The sequence below is a fragment of the Athene cunicularia genome, assembly GCF_003259725.1.
Source record: "Athene cunicularia isolate RWA chromosome 14 unlocalized genomic scaffold, athCun1 chr14_part1, whole genome shotgun sequence".
NCBI classification, from domain to species: Eukaryota; Metazoa; Chordata; class Aves; order Strigiformes; family Strigidae; genus Athene; species Athene cunicularia.
Window position 1 is genome coordinate 6,285,993 of NW_020799118.1, and position 23,248 is coordinate 6,309,240.

Below are 23,248 nucleotides of genomic sequence, written 5' to 3' on the forward strand. Positions count from 1 at the left end.
CCCCCTCCTTGAGATGGCTTTGCTTTGGCTCACAAATGGATGGGTTTAGAAAGGAGCCAAAACCTGGGCGGGAGCCCTTCTCCTGCAGACACCCACAGGGATCATGTCTGCTCTCAAAGAGGGGTGGGCTGGTGGGGGAATCCAGCACCCAATTTTGCCTCCTTCAGCTTTAGTTTAGGCTAGATTCTGATCTTAATTTCTCTGGTATCTCCATTAAAGTAATTGGAAAGACCAAAATAGCTGAATTTTGAGCCACACTGGGACAATACCTATGGCTATGAGTGGCAGAATCACACCCTGGTTAATTAATTCTTGCAGTTTTCTAATGAGCAGAGATGGTTTGTATTCACAGACAACATTTGCTGCTGTTTTATAATATATGCAGTAATTATGCAGCTGATGGAGCCTTATGTAGTGCTAGTTCTTTCCTATACATAAATTAACAGCAGGATTTGTGTAATGACGGGATAATGAAGACTTGGGTCATTGGTATTCATATGCAGAAGGCCTTGAGAGGCTGGGTCAAAGACAGAAATGTTATTTGGCTAACAGAGATAGAGACCATTGTTAAAGGATTCATAATCTTATTCCACTCAAGACCCATATTAACTCTCTCCATGGCTGATAAAAGAACTTTTTGGCAGATTTGTTGTTATTCTCTTTTAATATTTTTTTTAATTGATTTAGATGCTTGAGGGAAGTACCGTCCTCATAAGACCAGCTCCATGCTGGATTTGCTCTGTCAAGCCACAGTTTGCCATGGCAGGAAGGTCAGACTGCCTCTAGCAGCCCTGCATTTGGGTCCCAGCACACAGGAGCAACTGGGGAAGAGACAAGGGCCTTCAGGAGTACCAGCTCCCTTTTCTTCTCACTTTTGTGTCTTCAGTTCCCCATTTGTTCTCACTTTCCACCAAGGACAGTTTACTTGACTGCAGCAGAGGCTGTGTCTCAGTTGCTCGAGAAGCAGTATTTTTATTAGGTCATGTTGAAATTTCTTGGTGCTTTACTACTTAATCTGTTGGGTTTGGCACAGCATGTCCTTCTGCTGAGAGAATGTCTCGTTCCCTCTCTCTGTCCGGAGCACCCTTGGCACCCTGAGACCCTTTTGGAGCCAGGCGATTGGTGAGCCCCAAGACAGAGCAGAGCCAGCCCTGCATGCCTCCTTCTGCAATGCACAAGAGTAAAATATATTAATGCAGATGTGCAAGGAGCAGCACTGTGGCTGCACAACCAGATGCTGGGGAATAATTATGGGAAGAGAAAGCCCCCAGTTGAAATGCAAACCGCAGACAGCCATGCTGCTGAACAGGGCAGCTGGCCAGTGCCAGCTGCCTCCTGGTAGGTGTGACTAAGGAAAAAATGAGCAGCTTTGACCACGATCAGCACCATCCAAGCAGGTCTTCAGCTCCACAAGGACAAAATTTCAGCTTTTTTACTCCTGTTCTTGCAGGTGGCAGAATCCCTCTTCTGTTCCCAGATGCTTCCTCTCATATTCAACCATACACTCCTATTCTCCTCTCCCTGCTCTTCTTCCTCTACAGCCATGCTTTGCTAGGATGCAACTCCGAGAAGCAGACATGGATACTCCTCTTCATCAGTGCATCCAGACCAGACTTCCGGACTCCCCAACCCCTCGTGCCACTATCACCACTTGACACTCACACACTGAGTGGTGACGGTAATTATCAACTCCCACACAAAGCTGTGGACCCCAGTTACCACAAGACAGCTGGCTGGGAGTGCAGGGAACAGCAGTGCACGTGGCTACATTAGACAGGGCTCCGAGCTGCTCCATCTCTTCTTTCCAATCAATGAGTGGAGAATTAAAAAGAGACACTTGATGGTGTCTAGCTTGTTACGTGTGAATGAAATCATTCCTTGCTGTGCCCATCTTCATCTCCCACAAACCCAATAAAAGGCCCTCCTGTGCTTTATTATCCACACAGCGTCCACCTGCCTCCAAATTCTCTCTAGCTAAATGAACCATGGCTGCCTCACTGTGGAGAGGAGGGACCAGGGATGGAGCCCCTGAAGAAGTTAAGGGAGAGCCATGCATGAATGAAGGCAATCTATAAAAGATGCTCCAAAACATCAGAGCAGAGGAACGTCACTGGTTTACACAAGAGCCTGAGCGGCTTAAGTTCATTTTATCCATTGCATTTTCCAGTGATAACACTTAAAATAAATATTTGGTTGACAGAGAAGCTGATGTGTCTGATTTATGAAGGACTTTGAGATCCCACAGGGAAGAAGGATGCTGTATAACTGGGCTTAGGAAATATTTGAACAGTCCTTTTCCATGGTGCTGCTTGTGAGTGTAACGGTGATAGCTGCACTTAATACTCCTACAACCAGAGTGCCTCAGGGGAGAGCCTTCATTCAATAGTCTTAATCTTGGGATCCAGTACCCTTTGATCTGTCCCATCCCTGAGACTTATAGTGTGTAAAAGCACCAGCTCCTCTAATACCACTGTCTTGACTCACATCTTTTGTTTTTAACTGATAATTTTCAGTCATTTACACATTCCTACAAAGTACCTCTCCTTCCTGTGCAAGGATACAGCACTCTGTTCATCACCTACAACACCCAGTCACCATCCAGCACCCATGCCTGCAGGCTTCCTCACATTTTCAGTCCAGCCTCATCTTTTCCAGCATAAGCTTTGCTGATGACATCATTCAACTTCTCTCCTCTTGTTCCCTCTGTTTCACAGCACTGAGGTTAAGTCTCCCATCCTTGGATCCTTGAGGAGCTCCCCAGTTTTTTTTCGCCACTTCTGTTCACTCCTACCTCTTTGCATTAACACCTCTACTTAACACTTAGAGCAGTTCAAATCCTGCAATAACAGAGCCATGCTAAAGTTACCTGTGGTTTGCAATATCTTCTCCAACCCCGGAAGAAATCACTCACTGATAGAAATCAGGGAAAATCCCAGTCTCTGCAGCTGGTACATCCAAAAGCAAAATGAATGCATATTTATTCTCTTTCATTGACTGTCTTATTCTTCTTTGAGCCAGACTGGGATGACCCTGTGGAAGTCTGCAACATTTTCCATCAAGGAAGTCACTGGAAAGGCTTAGGGAGTAAGGTCTACCTGCTGTGGGCAGAGCAGATCTGGCTCTGAAACTGTAGGGTCTTTGAGCTGGGCTTTGTGGCTTATATGCCTGAGAAGAACAATACGTGTGAACACTATTCTCCAGATAACAAAGCAAGTAATAATAACAAGGATAATCACTGTATTAACAGAGGAGTTAGAATGGAATTGATAATTGTTACTATCAATGCTATAACTAGTCATAAATTTATATAGTTCACTTAGTTTTATAGAAGTCTGAGTTGTGATTTCAGTAACTGCTCATGTACTAAATAGCCACTTACCAAAAGCCATTGACAGCATTTGAACATGATACAGTACCTCCTGGTGCTATAACTCCAGTGACTCAGTGAAGAGGATTTGGACTTCCTTGTTATTATTAGCTTAATGAGAATACCTTAGTGAGTTTTGCTCTCTCCAGGCTAGTTTACAGAGGTATGTTTGGCAATGGTCAAATCTCCACAAAACAGCTTGTTGCAACTGAGATGGGGTAGAGAAGCCCTCTAATGACTGCGCATTGCTAAAGAAATTGCTTTCTGTGATATGAAGAACTACTGGGGCAAGAAATAAGGAAATAGGAATTGAAAATAGCAGGAAAAAATATTTGAAGTGTAAGATTTAAAACTGTAAAATACTTGTGTTCATCTCTGCATGGTAATCTACATCTAAATATTTTTTTTCTTCTGTGCAGAAGCTGAATTATAAATTTAGTGAAAGCAGTGAATTTTAGGGTAGTTACAGGCTTACTGAACCAATATTTCTCATACCTTAGTAATGGATTCAGGACAGAAATAGAGAAGGCTTCCCATGCCATCCATTCTCATTATCAACTCTTCCCTCCCTCCTACAATCAACATACACATACATGCTTGCAGAAAAGCATACATCTCATTACAGTTTCCAAACCAGTTCACTGGACTGTTAGAGATGCCAGAGTGAATTAAGTCTCTGGAGAGAGATTCTCTAACAGCTTTGAAAGCTTTAAAAACTTCATATTTTCTGTTATATTTATTATTACTTGACCAACGTTATCAGAATCAAATGGTTTGCTCCAATTGGTGTCTCTTCACCAGGACAGAGATCATCCTCCCAGGCTAATAAAGTCAGGTATTGATCAGTGTTACACAAGCTCCAATGAAAGTAACAAACTCACAGCCTAGAGTCCTGATCCCACTGCGTGGTTGGCACGTACAGACCCAGAACAGTCTCTGTGAGCTCAGTAAGACCCATGAAGCCATGTGGACTTTGTCATGCAGATCAGACTGAAAGCTCAGGGCCCAGTAATATCTTCACTTAAATCAACTATAATATGCTAAGTTATCTATTACGAAGAGAGCAGACAAGATAATGGTTTATATTCTCCATTTTACACAGAAATGCAGCTGTACATCTGTCCAATAGTCTTTTAAAGTATTTCCAAATGGCTTCGGTAAAATACATTATTCTAATTGTTAATCATCCAAACATCACATTCGAAATGAGAAAAACATTGAGAAGTGCCTTAAAATACTCATTACAGTGGAAAATGTCTATTTCTGGCATGTTTTTGTTTCCAGGAAATCCCTCATACTTTCGTTGGCCAAATATCACATCCAGTGTCAGTTCTACGATCACTGAGATCGAACGCTCCCTGAGCACATTTCCAACGACATGACATCCAAAGCCCTTGCTTACTATCAACTTAAAAATATATGAAGGCTTATAAACAAAGGAAGGTCTAACCTAACCAGTGTCTGTCACATGAAACAGCCAACAGCATGCTTTCTGTTGATATACTCCCTTAGGGAACATTTACTGGGAACCAGCCTTTCCGTGTGATTAGTAGTATCGGCACACTCCCTGCAAACCAAACCAGGAGCATAAAGGGGTTAGAAAGCATTTAAACCTTTAAGCCCCTAGATCTCACTGTGAAGGTGTCCCGCTCTTCTTTTCTAATTCATTAGAGAATAAAACTGTGATAAGCAAAGTAAATTAGATTCAGTGACATTCTGCTAATTGAGTCATCTTCCTCTGCCTGGCTTGGCTGGGTTTTTAATTACCAGCTAATCTCATCAATATGGTGGATGACTGGCAGTGTGCAGATCACTATTGTACAACCACAGCGAAATAGAAATAGAAGTTCATGGCTCATTGGTTGACCCAGGTCTCTTTTGTCATACACAGGAATAAATTGGGCAGATCTGTCGGTCATCTACTGACCTCAAAGTATGAAGAGCAAGGAGGATAATGGAAGGTAAATAAACAAATAAAAACAGCAGAACTGCTGGGAAGATCTGCAGCAGTTTCAGGAATGATGGAGCAGGAGGGAAAAGGGCTCTGTAAACCTGTCCTGCATCCTGATGAAGCCCTACTGGAACAAGGGGCTGGAAATGACATCAATTGTGAAAAGGATACTTTTATAATTGAGATCATACTCATTTTGCTCTATCGTAGTGAGCAGTACTGTGGATTCTCCCAGATGTTGCGGCACTGGGGAGCTCTGCTCTTCGCAACTCAGAACCCCCCCAGGATTTACAAAGAGAAAGCCCATGCCTGGCAAACACATCCAGAAATGCACATCTGCATAGAGTAACAGTAAATCAAGACAAAATTCTCCCCTATAAATCACACCTATAGTAACACTCACAGCCTAAATACAAAGGTTATTATTTTCAAACTCAGACTAATGCATGTAGCTTGACAGAGGCTTGGTACTCCTGCTCCAGTTAAACTTGGTTAGAGGAACAGATTTTTAGCATCACTGAAAACTGATCCTGCTGTCAAATTTACACAGGTGGATCCCAGTGTGCAGGGGCTACTGGCTGGCCCATGGATCCCAGCCCATTCACTGAGATATTACAGCAGGATCAAAACTTACATTTATCTACATCTGTTTCTCTTTCACATTTATTTTTAGACTTAGCTGTATGACATAAGAGCCTAGGATGCCTTATTGCCTGAAAGAAGAGATTTAAGCCAGAGATTTCTAAAGTACATTTACAAAATTTAAATCAAACACTTGATTCATAAAGCAAAGAACAAGAATATTTCTCTCATGCTGTAATTCTTCCCAAGCCTCACACCTGCACTACTGATATCAGTGAAGTTTTATATCAACTTTAGAAGAGGCAAGTCCTGGGTTTTCGTTTTTGTAAGGTATCTTTCTTTGAAGCAGACAAAGTCTGAAGCTTAAACTTAGCTATTTTTATCTAGCAGTAGTAGATTCGTTAGGGTAACAACCAAAAGCAGCCCTTCTTGAGCAGAAGTTCAATCCTTTTGTCTCATTAATGTAACTGTTAGTGGCTCAGTCTCTGGAAATAACCAAATAAATGGCTGTCCTGCATAAATATGTTCTGACTGTATAAAGTATTCATAAATCATCCACGTCATCCAGAAGCCTGTTTACTTATGCTGTTTCAGTGAACAGCACTGACAGTAAGTGCTAAACAAGTCACAAAAAATTAACATGGAAGGGGTGCGAGCACCATCACAGTAAAGATATTAAACACTGGAATTAATGTCTCTATTTTAATCCCAGAGAAAAAAAAAAAAAAAAAAAAAAAAAAAAAAGCATTCACTTAGATATCTTTTAAAATGCAGTCCTTAGAGAGCCTATTTAGGCACATACATGATTTTACAAGAGCAGATAAAGTAATATCACTGTAAGAAATAAAATTATTCCCTGTTTTTCTCACCATGAAAGGCAGTAGAGCTGGTGCAGCCCTGCACAGAGAAGAAACAGAGGAGCAAAAAACTGACAGCAAGGGTTCTGCCTGCAAATGCCATACCTCCCCCAGTTCACATTTCATAGACCAGTATGAAAGAATGAAGAATATTTCATTCCGAAAGGCCCCACATGTGGCTTAGCTGAGGTTTGAGGATTAACCTTGCCAGCAATGTCTGATGTTAGCTGCAGGGGCTGCCCAGGCCCTTGCTTGATGCCTTGCTCAGGGGTCCGATGGCAGAGGGCTGGGGCATAACCAAAAGGTAATCAGCTCTTGGGAGGGGAAGGAAAAGGCAGAGCAACTTCAGCCTTCAGCACAGCAGGGACAAGTTTGTGCCCTACCCAACTATGCCAAAACTCTGCGATGCAAAGCTTTGTACTTACAATGAGTCTGTCAGAGAGGGCTCAGTCCATAACTGTCCATTGAGCAAAACTGGTATTTATATTCTGTCCGCAAACATCTGCTAAAGCATTCCCAACACCCAGCCAGCCTGTCCCTTGGCTAACTTAAAACTTCTTTTTAGGGCAGAAATGTTTATATAGTTATATAGCTATGTCTATTTTTCTTAAAGTACTTAGTCAAGGTCTGCAGACACAGGTGGATTTCCAGAAGCCAGAGAATCATTGGTTGCATTTATTCTGTCTGAGATGGATTGATGATTATCATCCTTCTGTGGGATACTCGGTGGACATGGCAACTTCTCACAAGCTGACAACAATGCAGGGAGAACAAAACAAAAAAAAGAAATAAATCAATGACTAAAGTTTATTCTACCTGACCCCCAAAAATCAAATAAACAAAAATCCCCAAACCCATGTGAATGCTTGCTGGGCAACCAAGTCCCAGAGCCGATACTCAGAGCAGGAAGGGTGGGGTTGGTTCTCATGACAGAAGGCCACTGATTTCAGCAGAAAATGACTGCGCCAGAAAATTCAAGATGTGAAATCACATTTGGCCATTCCTAAGCACTTGAGCAACTGACCATAAGGGTATTCAGGTACTTTCTGTGTTTTACTTCCTACTGAGGGGAGAAGGAAATGCTACAGCCACCTTCTGGCATGCATGTGCCATTTTCTTCTCCCGTTCTGTGAAACAAGTTGACCTCAGCTGCTTGCTGCAATAAATCTGTTCCCATTTCTCCTTCCCTCATTCTTTTCTTTTTAAAGTTATTTGTACATTAGACTTAAATACATTATACTCATTTTTCTAGGAGCCCTGACACGTTGTTAAATGACCATGAATCTATTCTAGTTGCACCTTAATTTATTAACTCTCCTGCCCACCTCCAGTGTTGGTGCCTCTATTGTAGCATCATAGGAGGTTTGGGTTGATTATCCTCCTAACTCTATTTCATATGCAAAGCCATTATTTCACTCTGCTTCATGCTATTATAATAAAGCAAAAAGCTCTCATTTTTTCATTTTCAGGTCACATTGGGAGACTACATATCTTATTAGTTTCTTCTAAGTTCTTATATTCTGTTTGTTGTGTAGTGCAGTCAGAGAATACAGATATATTCTGCCTCTAAGAGCTGCTTTGCAGAACTTTGGAATGGAAATAATCCTACTTTTACCAGGTGAACTAATGAATCTTAGCTCCTGATAGCTCTTTTCCTTATCACTGCCAGCAGGCTGCCCACATCCTTAGAGGCATGTTAATTGCCAATATGAACATTGAGATACTTTTGTCCACCACTGGGATATCGGTAACAATCTTCAGCTGCCACATAACCTCCAAAGCACTTCTAATTCCATAGGACATTTCAGTTTCTCTTGGTCAAAAAGACAAAGAGACCAAAACATCAGCACTGCTGGTCATCCCCACCCTATCAACCAGGACTGCTCCCATGCAGTCCTAAAGCCAGTCCCACTCCATCACCAGGGGGGTTTGCCCTCAATAAAAGCACAGCTGCACTTTCTTCAAGGGAAATATTCCTGACCCTCTTCTGAGAGCTCCATTTGCATGTTGTTTTTCTTTGCCTTAATTGCACAGTTTTATTCAAGTTACTCTTAAGTCTTTGTCTCACACCACAGTTTGCAGCTCCTGTGCAGCTCTATGGAGTTTAATAAATGGTCTAAAGTGGCCGCAAGAGGCTGATTAGTACTTGGTGGCCCCTGAGCAGTCTCATGCCACCCAGAGGTGGGTCATCTCAGCTACGCCGGGATCAGAGCACAAACACTCGTACCACGCTACTCCCTGGGCTGCCTACAAAGCAGAGTCTCTCCTGTGTGGTGGAGCAGCTATTGATTTTTCCAGCTGTTCTCAAGGGAACTCACAAGAAGAAAATTATTTTCTTTTAAGTTCAAGTGCAGAAGTCTGCCTTGCTAAAGGGCTTATCTTCGCATACAAGTTTTACCAATACAGCTTGAGTTGTATAATTAAAGTCGCACAACCCCCCACAGTGTGGAGAATCTTATAAAAAATGCTTTATATGGAGATAGCTATATGAATTTAAAACACTCACATATCAGTATAAATGCACCCCCACGAGAACATCTACAAATATAGTTACTGTCCAAAGGCATACATCAAGAAATTTTATAACTCTTCAGTGATTTATGTCATTGTATAGCATTGAATAGGGTCTAGTTCAAGCCATCCAAACACAGGGAACAGATGAATCTTTAAAATGTCAGGAGGTTTAAGAAAGAAAAAAAAAATAAAATCTATTTTTTATATCATATATTTATATTTTATGGTGAGTGCTAATTTAAGTGCTACACAGTTAATTCTCCTTGGATTTCTAGTTCCAGTTCAAACAAGCTTTAGTATTTTCATTACAATTCAGTATGTTTATTTAGCATTAGAGCTAGCTGAACTATTCATTACTAATTTAGCCTACTTATTTATTTTTATTTATTTATGGTAAGTGAATCTTCACTGAATAAATCCTAGTTCTCCTCCCACAATGTTCAGACTCTAACAGCATTTCCTGGAGAGTGTGGGAGGACGATTATTCAGACCCATGGTCTATTCACATGTATCAGATCCCCATTTATTCTTTGTGGGGTGTGCCTGAATGTCTAAGTGTTTGCAATGCCTCCTAGGAGTTCCTGCAAACCCATTTCTGGAAACAAACATTATTTCCCATTCAGTTGTGCTAAAAAAACAATAATTAAAAACAAAAAAGTGAAAGAAAATGCAATCCTCCCTCTCACACCCTATCTGAGCACTCAGACAAGCGGTGTGATACAAAGTCATGTATTTTCAGTGACAGACAATGAGTAGCTCCCATTCACAGCAAGCCTGGCTAATTCACATGTCGCTAATGTAGATCTCCATTTGCATATGCAAGCTCATTCTGTTCTTGCTTCCTTTAAAGATGTAAAAAGCAGAACATTTTACTTAGATTTTAAATAGCTGAGATATCGCCTGCTCTTATGATGATTGCCTCCCAATACTTCCCAGCAAGGACATAAATAACTGAACCTTGGTCACCATTACTGTAGGGAAACAAAGACCAAAGGACATGACACGCTGCAACATCCTTTGCTTTCTGGAGATGGCTGCTCACTCTTGATTTAGTCTGCTCTGGTCTATGTAACATACTGCAATATTTACTTGCTTCCATTTTAAAACACATACTACTGGATGAATGTTTACAGACACCACTCTGAGATGGGAAAGGGCATCCAAGTACAACCTGCTATTCATAGCTCTAACAGTCACCCTGAACATCATGCTTATTCTACATGATGTTGGGACTCTTCTTCTGTGCCACATGTCCAGCTCTTGAGGCCCTTACAGAGCAAGAATGGCCAATTCTGCTGACTCTGCAAATCTTTACACATCCCAGCTTGTGAAACATGTTCCCCAGAGGGGGAAGCTCTCAAGCTTTCACCTCTGGGAGAAGCAAAGTCCCACAGGGATCCTGATGCTCTGCTCCAGCTACAGCAGTGCTGAACGAACACTCGGCTTGGTGCAAGGGAGACCCTGTGTCACTGCCCACAGCAATGCTTTGCTTTGCTTCCTCTCAAACTAACAATTAAGATTTCCTGGTAGCAGTGGAGTTTTTTCACTTTTAATTTAGCTCTTTCAGCACTAGCTAAGTATTCCATTTTTCTCCCCTGCTATAACCAACAAAACCCAAAGTGAACACACTTATCATCAGCATCTGATAGCAACAGTTGAAATCCAACTCATCTTTTCATTCCTGCCTTAGCAGAAGGGAAAGGTTGTTGAGACATGGCTTTGGGCAGCAGGGCTTTCTCAGCAATAGGCGTGTTCTGTTGAGATCCTCATTCCCTGGAGACATCCTTAAATTCCCCCTCACTGATTCAGTCCCTGACCTTTCAGTGAACTATCTCCCAGATTTAAAAACACCAGTGACTTGAATATACTCAACACAATAACACGTATTTTTCCTAGCCGTTACCACAGCAAAATCTTTTCCAGTTATTTACCCCTATCTCCTTTAGTTCATATTCCTTTAGCTGACCCCAAAATAGCCGAGTTTTACCTGCTCACCTTCTACCCTGTATGACTCCCTTTTCAGTACTACAAATGCTGCCTCTGATAACACATGGAATTGTGTATCAATTTTCAATCTAAGAATCAGTAAGTGTCCCTTTTGCTTTCAGGTTGCCAGCTCATTCATCTGCTGCTGCAACAATAATATTCATCTGACAGATAATCCTGTGCAACTCAGGCTGTCATCACCCATGCAACAACATGCTGGTGCTCGAAATCACTTCTGTTTCCAGCCAGCAGGCAGCAGCTTCTGTGAGCTCTGACTCCAAGCACTGCAGGACCCTCCACATCAGCTCCTCTCCACAAAGTCCCAGAGCTTTGCTGACATCTACACTGTCACGGTGCTGAGTCACCCACCCACCAGGGGAAGTGGAACAAGCAGCTTGTGCTCCATGGGAAACTGATTGTCACAGGTTAATTCAAAATCTGCCAACAGATAATCTCAGGATGTTTTGTTCCAAGTCCCAGTCCTAATCCAGTCTTTCATCACATACTCCATTAGCCCTGCCAAAATTTCCAGCTGGACTCTTCAACCTCACTCATCAGTTCTGCTGCAGCCCCACACATCTTCCATGTCCTTCTGTTAAAATCATACTCTGATGCCACATTAGGATGGTATTCCCAAAAACTCTTCAGTACATGACCCAGACCATGTTCTGTTTTATCCAAGTATGTGAAGTACATCAAGGCTATCACCCTGAGAAATATTACCTTTGGCCATCTTCCTTTGCAGTAGTGCTCAGCACATACAAAAGCAGAGGGAAATACTGTTTAAACCTCTTCCAAAATTTCAGATTTGTTGGAGCCTTTGGCAACTCTGTTCCTCCACTCAGACCATAATCTTCTTTTACTTTATAGCATCACACACTTGCTCAAAATTTACTCCTGGCCCAATGTATTTTAAAGATCCTCTTTACTGCATTTGCCTCTGCTTAACGCTTAACTAAGGTTTCTAATATGCCCTATGTCTGACGCTGCCCTGTGCTACACACAGCGGTACCATTCCCAACACCACAGGAGGGCTCAGCAGCAGCAGCTCAGAGCAACTCCTGTGCTTATGACACCTCTTGGTTTTCAGAGGAGACTCCTACCAGTCCACAGCATCTCTACCTCATTCAACAGAGTATGCAGCAGAATTGCTATGCTCTCCCAGAAGGGGCTGTGTAAGCAGTCCTACATCCTTCTACTGCTCCATGCTGTGGCTCTGACTCCTTCCAGTCCTGAAGGGAGCAGTCAGCAAACTCTATGGATGAGAGGAAGAACATTCATTAGGGTTTGGAAAGTGCAACAGTTCTGGAATAGAGGAATCATTCCACAGTTCTGTGGAGAAGCCTTAAAACACCAATTCACTCCAGGATTTATCTGGGAGACTTTTAACTTATTTCCCCATCCATGATCCTTATTAATTTCCCAGACAGTAGTAAAAGATGAATTCTTGAATCATGTTTTGTCACATGAATCATGTGGGAAAAACATGTCCCCTATCATCTTCTGCTAGTGACCAGCCACCCTTTAAAACTAGCAACCATTCATTTACCCCATCTAAAGTACATGCCCCAGAGATAGCCACCCTGCACCTACCCATCACAGGCAGTCCTGCAGAGACACATCTCAGTTGTCTCTGGGAACTCACTGCATTCATGTTCTAATGGAGGATTAACAGCTCACGGGGAAAAAAATTGGAAATGGTTGCAATTTGAAACTGTAAAATCAAACCAGAGATGTTTCCATTCAAATAATTATTTTCTTTTCCTGATTCTTTTTCTTTTCTCCAAAGTAACAGAAACAGGCTCTGTCATGCTTACAGACTGCACAACTCAACAAGTGACTGACCATTTTAATCCACAGTAAAAGCCTGATGGTCCATGTCAGATACCTTCACTCACTCTATTGCCAGATAGCATGTTTTTGCTTGTGGGCTGTAGAGTGAAGAGAGAGCTGTGAGTCATCTCCAGAAGACTTTCATGAAACAGTTGATTGTCTTGAACTGAGAATCACGGCTGTGAGGTCAGCCCTCCCCTTCCCCTGACCACTGTGTGGCTGGGAGGTTGTGACTCATGGCAAAGTCAAGAAGCTTCAGTCCACGACTTTTTTGTAGGAAATGATTTGATGCAAGGTTCCTGTTCCTTCTTATATGCTTTTAAAAAGCATCTCTTTTAACGCTGGCTTTATACTGATGTTTCTGATCCTCTTCACCCCACAGAGGGTTTCAGATCACAGATGTTCAGTGTTAAGCACTGAGCAAAGCAATCCCAGTCAAAGGACAGTGTGAGAACGTGCTTTGCCAGGGAACAGCAATGTTCAGAAAGGCTCTCACAGCTTTCAAGAGCCACTCAGCCTTTCCCTGTTTCAATCTGCCTTTCTGTCCATGGCATCCAGGAGTGGGCACTGGCGATTTAGAGAAGGGAAAAGGTAAGAGAGCTCTTTTCATTTCCATCAGGTATCCTCACACAGCTTCACTAGTGCTGTGCATGTTGTGTGATCTTTTCATCAGTGCCACAATTAAACAAACCCCATAATTAAAATTAAATAAACTCAACATCCTTATGCTGCCTGCCTATCCAACATCACTCCCCAAGGTTTTCTGTCCTAAGGACACTGTGTCAAGCACAACAATATTCTGGTCTGGCAACCAGCTCTGGTGCAATTCTCACTTCATGTCCTGCACCATCCACATAGGGCCTCCCTTCTCCAAAAGCACAAGAAACCTCTGAGAAGTTCTTGCTTTCCTTGATTCTCTCTCAGAAAATAGCCTTAAACCTCCTTCTGTGACAATAAATGGAGATCTACGTCTGCTAGGAAGTTAAAAACATGCAGTCTGCATTGCTTAATAGACACGTGGTTCTTCTAAGATTAACAAAAGACCCCAAGATGAACAATTTTACTAGGAAAAGCATGATGCTTGCAGGTAATTTTTCCTGAACAAAAAGGGGGAACAAGGAACAAAAAACATTGCCTTGATCTGAGTTCAAATTGCATTTGCCACATGTAACTTTGGTATAAAGTTGGATCCAGCTTTATCTAAAATATAAACCTATTAAAGTTCATGCAAACATTTGCATCCTCACAAGACAGTGGTAAACCTCTGGGGCAAATCTATGCTGTCCCAAATCTCAGGACTCCTCAGCACCAAAATCTCTCTTTGATTTTTTTGGTTCCATCTGTAACTTGGTAAGGATGAAAGTTTCTCTTGCCATACACAACAGCCAGGTCACAGATGGGCCTTTGTTTGCAGAAGGGATGCCAGAGGGACGCTGCAATAGGCCTGAAAGTCTTGAATAATGCAGAAAGTGAGAAATGCTTTAAACAAAAATAGTTTCTGACTAAGTCTTCTCATGGAGCCTGAAGCACAAACCTGCCAGCCCTGATCTGTGTCTGAGACCCCTTGCAGCACTTCTAGTGTCCCAGACACTTCCTGCAGGCTTGATCGGGAAAACCACCCAGCAGAAAACAGCAGCCTTTGATATTTCTCTCCCTACCTCAATATCCCCCACCCCAGCATACAAAGAAGCCTTTATTTACTAGTGAAAGGCAGGAAACAGACTTTAATTAATCAAATGAAGTCTCTCTTCGTTTCATGTGAAGAAACTAATTCTAGTTAAAGAGAGGTTTTGCCGTACTGCACATTTTGAGACCCAACAACTGTACAATTAAGTGCATACAAATGAGTGTCATTATCTCTTCATTTCCTGGGACAGCTGTAATCCCAATCCTATGAGCCCTACGACAGGAACCCCACAGAGGAGAGCAGTCCATATCCACCTTGTGGATATCCATCCACAGCAATGGTATTGGGTAGTCACAATTAATGAATTGGCAGTAGGGTGGGTTTGGTTTTGCTAAATCAAAACCCTGTTTGAACTGTTCTGACATGAAAATATTCCCAAGTATATCCTTCACTCCAGATCAACCTCTAAGGGATTTATTTCACTTTTGCATGCCATACCCTTTATTTCTTCCCACTAAATAATTTGTTTCCAAATCATCTGCAATACAGGCCTGGAAACTGCATTGAAGGACAACTGTGATGAACAGATTATGGACTGCCACATGAAACAAGCCATGTTAGGGATCTGGGTTCTTTTGTCTGTTTGTTTTAAAGGCTCGTGATTTCTTTTTTTCCTTCATTTATTATATATACTTACACACTGTTGTGGTCTGAACTCAGCAAAGTGCCACGTGGCCAGTTGTTTACTCCCGCTGGCGAAATAGGGGAGGGACAGAAAAAAAAATAAAAAATCTGTAGGTTAAATAACAAAAATTTACTTAGCAAAAGCACAACAGTAATGACAGTAGGCCAGACCGGGTAAAACGCAGCGGTGGCTCAGGCACGGCCAGCACGGCCGGACAGAGAGCGCGGCCGCCTAGGGGCCGGGCCGTGGCGTCACGTGACACGGGGCGGCCCAATGACCGCTCAGGGCCCGCCCCCCCAGCTCTGCTCCCGCTCGGCCAGGGCCGGTGAGCTCCGCGCACCTGTGCGTCCCCTCCGAACAGGATCACGGTGACTTTCTTCGTGTGTGCAACTAACCCTGGCATCTCCAACAGCAAGAATTACATTCCTTCATCTATTTTCCCTTCAAGCTGCTTCAAGCTCATCAGTGCGTACTGGAGCGATAACCCTAAATACAACCCCAGCCTGTGGACGCCAGTGACTGTGGTTATTCTGGCCATGTTTCCGAGATGGTCCTTGTAAGATGTGATGGTTTGTGATTAAGTGAAATGTTAACATACTTGTGATATCTGGCTTCAATTCCTAACTCTGTCTGGCTTCTGAACTGAGAGATACTTTCAAAGCCCTTGTTCAAGCTGCTTCCTTTGTTGCAGAAGCAGTAGATAGTGGCAATGTCAATACAGTGCCTGTAGGAAGAAAATTCTCAGGCAGCAGTGTACATCAATTCAAATAATCCTAAACGGAAGGCTTAGGAGGAACAACCAAGATTTGGGCTTCAAACACCTTCAATTTCCTACTGCCCGCCTTAGCATTGTTTAGTTGGGAGGAAGGCTGATCTCTTTATTGTTTTGGTGGTCATTAAGAAATGTCATTTTGAGGTTTACAAAATGCACAGGCCAAGGAGTTCCGGGTATCCCAGCTACTGGGGAGATCTGATAAGCACAGAAAACTCTGATTAGCACAATGACCAAAATGCTGATCACTCCTCACCCTTTTGTATCTAACTACCTATACCCTCACCTTTAAACATCACTGAGAGGACCATACTTGACTGCACAGCTCCTCCCAGTCCTTGCAGTGAAGAAAGTGCATCTCTGTTTTGGTTTGCACATTTTTATTCTCAGTGTCTGTGGTTCATTCTTCTTACTGTTGTACCACTGTTAAAATAGGTTTGCTCATACCCACCGCTCCTTCAGGGAGCTGATGTGACCCTGGTGAGGCCCAGCTGGTGTGTCAGTCCTGCCTTACGAAATGCCTGATTCAAGAAAGCAGAGTCCCAAGACTGTGCTCAGTAACTCCTGCTGACAGACACTTACAGAGATTCAAACCTCACTTCCCAGGAGGCCAGCACAAGCCACTGTGTCCTCATGCTGGAAAGACTCCAGTGCAGGGCAGATAGCTGATGGGAAAGAGCAAAATCCATCCCTGGGAAATACTTAAGCTTCAAAATTTGGCTGTGACTTGAAACATGAAAGACACTGTTGAAATGAAGGACAAAGAGATGGAAAGATTTTGACAAGGTCAAATGTATTTTGGGGAATTTTAATCCATTCCTTTTGACTTTTATCTGACAGATAGGGTGACCTCTAGAACACTGGCAGTATCAGTCTAAAGCTCACCAACCCATTCCCTGCTCTCTGTGCAGGACTTGGCTGCCCATCCTGCAGCCCTTCCCCAAACCTCCAGCCAAGTGATGGAAACACCCAACTGGCCATGGCTGAGGGGTATTTCCCAACTCTTGATGGTTCTACGGCAGGTGTATATCTAGTTACATGATGAGAAAAAGGCTTGTTTACAGCTTTCAGATACTCAAGGATGGGCAGCCTAGGCTATTCCATCAAAAAATAAATTGCTGCACACTTCATCTCTCTCCTGTTCTCTGCAGCAGGTGACCTAATCCAGACAAGTATTAACCCAAGGAAGTCTTTGGTCTTATGTTTCATGAGATTTAGAGGAGTAGAGTGGTACCACTTCAAGGACCATGCAAGTTTTGGCTTTCCACAGACTTACATGTAAAGTAGGGTGACCGGGGTTCCACAATTACACAATGAGGATGATGGTATTTCACTAGAGTTACTGCTCAATCACTTCAGGTAATCTGACACAGGGCAGAAATGTCAAAAACAGCCAAAAAGAGACATTTTTCAAAATTTATCTAGTGTCCAGCACATGAATTAGTAGCTGCCTCAGACCATGACGCATAACCATGAGGCTCTTGAAGTGTTCAAGACACACAGCACTATAAGATAATGTAGGTTAACGTTTTGCAGAGGAAGAAGGCAGTGTTTGATAAATACCATTTCTGACAGACAATCCCATCACAACTGGGCCTCCGAGGTTTGTTTTGAAATGAGACTCAGAGCCACAACATAAAGAAAACACAGACTCTGAGTAATAGCACTTTGCAAGATGATATGAGGAGAAATTGCTTTATTAACAAATAAAAACCAGCAGGCTCAGCCACATGTTCTTTAGGAGACTTGACCTGACAATTGATATATCGATACCTAGTTATTGCCAAAGCAGGAGAACTCAATGAGATGTATCTCTCTTGCATGCAAAATAAATCAAATTATTCCTGCAGTGACACCACGAATACTGCTTTGCATACAAGTAGCAAAGACAGAGAGCTCAAAAGAAATGTGAGCATAGCAACAGATCATACTGCCCAGCACAAATATACATTAAACCAACACATATGGGAACTGATGATGAAGAATATGTAGCAAGTAAGACAGCTAAGTGGAGTCTTCTGGCATTACAGAGTAACACAGTGTCACTGAGATGGCAAGGACAGGTGAATAATGTGATAATATAAAAAGGAAATCCATGTCCTTAGGTTGATGATATGCTTATCTGTGTGGGATGACCCCAGCAAATATCGCTAATGAGCCAGCACCATTGCAGTGTTAATTAATTTGGGATCTAACAATAAAGTAAAATAATCAGATCATAAATCTGACAGATTATAGCAGTCAGATAGTGAAAATAACAAAACAAATCTATGCAAGAGAACTCCAACATTCTGTAATAGAGAGATGCCACAAAAAGGTCAGATTAAATGTGTTTTCAGCTGAGAGGCAGAAATGTACTCTTTTAGGAGATTACTATGCGTTGCCTTGGTGAACTGATGATAGCTGGAAAGACCTTCGGGGTGTGAGCATAGCTTCAACCCTGTATTTCCAAGTACTCCAGTATTCCAGTGTCATTCTATTAGTGCCAGGGTACAACAGCAGTTAAAAACAAAAGTGAGGCCAAAGTTAAATTCTGATCAGAAGCACCTTCTGCTGATCCAACTGCTCAAACCACCCCAACAACTTCCTCAGAAAACAGCCCAACACACCTCACCCAGCAGCTCACTTTCAGGAAAATGCATTAAGCAACCCAAAAACTTGTAATGATGCTCTAGAATCAGCAAATATAAATTATTGTGGCTTCACTGACCACAGTAAGGCTCTGGCTCTCTGTTGAGATAACAAGCTGCATACTGCTTATCTGCCATTAGACATATGGCAATAGTAGACATGAGGAAAACTCATCCAGACTGCACAGCATACCATACCATGAAAATCTTGCAGAATGAGAACAAAATGGAGTGCCAAGGATAGGAGGACAATGGGAACCGAAACAGTAATGCCTGTGCAAAACCAGACCCAGAGCACTACCAAACAACAGAGGGGCTATTTGAAGCACTTTCTCCCAGTCATCCTGAGGCTCATAAAAGCAAAATAAAGGTGGCCTGGGCAAGAGCTATCATGAAAAGATAAGGAATAACAGAAATTCATCTTTCTCTGTCAAAACAGATAAACTGAATGCTCAACTCTAAGCTAAAGCTTATTCAGCCCATGTATTGCACTGCCCAGTGATTTGGCCGTGTATGTGTATTTATGGAATATTACCATAGATGGACGTCTGTGCTCATTTGACAAAAACTACAGCCACTAGAAAACATCATTACAAGAGCATCATACACAGATTTTCTGATGCCCTGCTTGCCAGAATGTCTCCACACTATGGATTGTCCTATTTTCAATTTACAGAGAAAACAGTTTAACAAAACACAGAGTGGAGAGAGAAGACCAAGGCTCACTGCAACAGTCCTGTCACGGCAATGCGAAACCAGGGGGGAATGACTGCAACAGGTTCTCATCTGACTATGATTTACACTTCACTTTCTATTAAAGGATAACTATATCTACAGTCCTTCAAACCTCTCTTGTCTCTCAGACCTCTAGGAGCATTTATAAATATTCTCTACCCTTCTCTTTCTAGTAACTGGAAAGGGAACTTAAAGGATATTTTCCCCTTGCAGCATCCATCACTGCAGCCACAGAAAAACCTACAGCTGAATATTTGTCCAAAGCAAGAAGTACTCCAGGTTCCAAGCTGTTATCTTAGTAATATTCATGACATGGTCTATCGTGTCTTTCTGACTGAAGACATCTAAAGCATATTATTTTTGTATAAGCCTAGAACTACAGAAGTGTGGTTTCCTCCAGGACAGAAGGTAGCAAACAACCAGATCAAAGACAGCTGCAGCACACTGCACCTATGCACAGGAACATGTACATGCTGGTTGGGAACACCTGTGGGAAAATCCCTCATCTTAAACTATGTGAATTTAATCATCTCTTACAGAGCAGTGCACAGGGCACGTTTCAATAGCTCCATAGAATACTAATATCAGGCAAGATCTCTGCTTGGTGAAAAGCACTCATACCACCTCTTTAGATTTTGGTCTGCAGTAGAGAAAAAATGAGACCTTTTGCAAAATAGTTGGTTGAAAACATGTAGAAGAAAAATAGTTCAAGACACCCTTTCCAGAATGGCATCTCACCTCTAATCTCCAGCACAGGAAATACTAATTTTCAAAGAAAATTGGCAAGACTGAAACTGGTTGCGAGAGGACTGGGTGTCTTCATCTCCTCTAGTATCATACGTCTGAGCTGCAGGCAGTACAGAAAAACCAGCTTTGCCTGTGGCAGAGCCATACTGATGGACATTCATCTGGTGGGGACCTTCACCAGCCTCAGGGAAGTACAGCTTCACCAACTTACTGCTGCTGCACTGCACAGCCCAGCCGGCCCCTCCACCCCAGAAGCATTTAGCTAGGTGCCGCCCCACTTTGAGTTTTAGTAACTTGGGCCAACCATCTGGCCCAAATCTCTATGTCCTAGGAATGGAGAAAATACCAGTTCTAGCATGAGCTAAGTGGCCTAAAAAATCTTAACTACCGCATCACAGCTTGGGAGGCAAGAGACTTGGGAAACAGTCAAATATTCCAAGCCAGCAACACAATTTACAGGTTAATGATGGACCTGAATGACAAAATTCAGATTCAAAGATGTCAAGATGCAAAACTTAAGCCACGGCCCAGATTCATTGCTATGTATTGAACAGTACCACCAAAGAGACAGCAATAAGACACAAGAAGGGATGTACCTCTTCAATGCACACCGAGGGGGGCTGGGATGGAAGGGCTGCACCAGAGATGGAGGGTGAAGTGAACCACTGCTGAGCAGCAGCGCAGGGAAGAAACAGCCGGAGGGCTGGACCTGCCTCTAGGGACTGGGCTGTAGTGTTTCTAAGTGGCTTACAGCTGAGAAAAGTGCTGAACCTGCAGTACCTGTGCTTGCTTTGTTTGGCAGACAAACTGGGAAGCTGTAGAAACTGCTTAAGGCTATGTCTGTAAACCACTGGCTTTGTGAAAGCATGAGAGAACTAAAAAGGGAAAATTCTAAGAAAGTAAATTCTGTCACAGTTTTTGGCAAAGCTTGGAGTTAACATGTGAAGCATAAAACATGAAGAGAGGAAACAAAACCCATCCTTAGATGTTCACTCATCATGGCTAAAGAAAGATATATGTTTAGGCTTCTCTTGAACATACCATATGTACTTTATTTAGAAAAACTGAGTTTAGGGTCTCCTTGATTTTATTCTCACTCAAGGATACTGCCAGCCATCAGCAAACTCTTCACACCTACAAAACTTGAACACCCCCTGCAGCTTACTCATTGCACCTCCCTTGCTACATTTGGCAGCTGCACCACATCGGTCCTCCATGTCTCTGATGAAACCACACTAATCTAGTTACAGGCAACGATAAATACAATTACTGACATTATCCACTAGGAAGGGGCTAACACCTTGAAATATTTCATCACATTGTAAAACTATATAGTGCGGTAGTAAGAAATGGCCCCTCTCCACACTCTGAGAGCTCCTTCTGCTTTTCTTTGACCCTGTCAGCCCTAGGGACTCAGCAAAGCCTCCTGCAGGCCTTCAGTCATGGAAGAGAAGCATTCAGATTTAACAAGAGCAAAATATCTGCTGAAAACTTTGGTACTGGAGCTGGCCAGTGTTCCTGCACTCAGAGGCCACTTATACTTGGAGAGCACGAACTGTATTTCCCAGTATAACCTCTGTAGTCTTCTGTTTCTGTTACCAAAGGGATAAGAATTTAATTTCAGTTGTTGAAATTTTATTACCTGTCCCAAAACACCAATTAATAATTTCCCTGCTTATTCTAACAGAAATCCTAGAGAGACTGAAGATACTTTCTTTCTACCAGTTTCCTTTGTAGGCTTATTGAGATTTTTTTTCCCCTTCTAAGTAAAAAACTTTCATTTAATATTTTTATATCTACATAATAAGAAACTTTCATTTACCCAGCTAAAAGCTTTGGCCTTCTGTCACTAAAAATGGCCAGAGTATAGGGTACAGTGAAGCAGCCTGCAAAGATCCTGTGCAATGGGAGAGGGTCCGACTCACTCTACCTCTCCCTTTGGAGGGTCCTTCAACCTTTATGACCTTAGGACAGCTGCAGAGTTGCAGACCAGTAGGTTTGAACCCAAGGTAAAGAAACAAAGTCTTTTCCTACCCTTTTCCCAGCCTGATTTTCAAGCAAGGAATTTTTAATAGTCTTTCTTAGCATACAAGTAATTCAAGACAGGACCAGAAGAAATCAGTTTCTACCAGTATGAATATAAAAATATTCATTAAATCTTAAATTTTAAATAATTAAAAAGTTTATTAAATCTTCTGCTCTGATTATAAGTACAAATATTTGGTATGAAAGGAGTATTTTATCTCCTACCCTCAAGGCAGGCAGGCTGTAAATAACACTGCTGTTGACCAAGAGAAGCCTAGCAGCTTTTAGACAGCTGATTTTAAAAGTGCAAATCTGGGATTGTGTAGTTCAGGAACCTTCTTTTGAGGCACAAGAAAAAAAGCTTCCTTTGTCAATATACACGGCTGTCACAGGTTTTGTTGCTTCACCACAGAGCTCTGATACAACAGGAAGATGAAGAACAACCAGCATGGTGGTGCTCTGAAAACTAAAGAAACGGATCATCAAAGAGACATGAGTGCACCTGAATGTTTAAAAAGCAGAGCTTGAGAAATATTAAAAGAACCCGAAAAATCATGCTGCCAATTCCTTTCCTTGCATGTCCACTAAAGATATGGATGTCACTTTACTTCCACTGAAAAGCTCAGTCAAAACTTGTACTTCAATTGTGGAACCAAAACCCATAACAATCCTGTATTTACTGAAGGAAAAAAAAAAAAAAAAAAGCCTGGTTAAGTGTTAGACTTAGGTAGTGCTGTGTGATTATGAGCCTCTGTGAACCTGGAGCTTAATTTGACAGAAGTAGTGGAAGGAAGGGTTACAGCAGAAACTTACAGGATACTGCTGCACATCTTGTTGCTTGGAGATATTTTTTCCCCGAGTCTTTAAGTGCTAGAAATGTAGAGTCAGGCAGGGAGTGCAGGCAATGCAGGTGAGGACTAAGTGAGGAGCCTGCTTA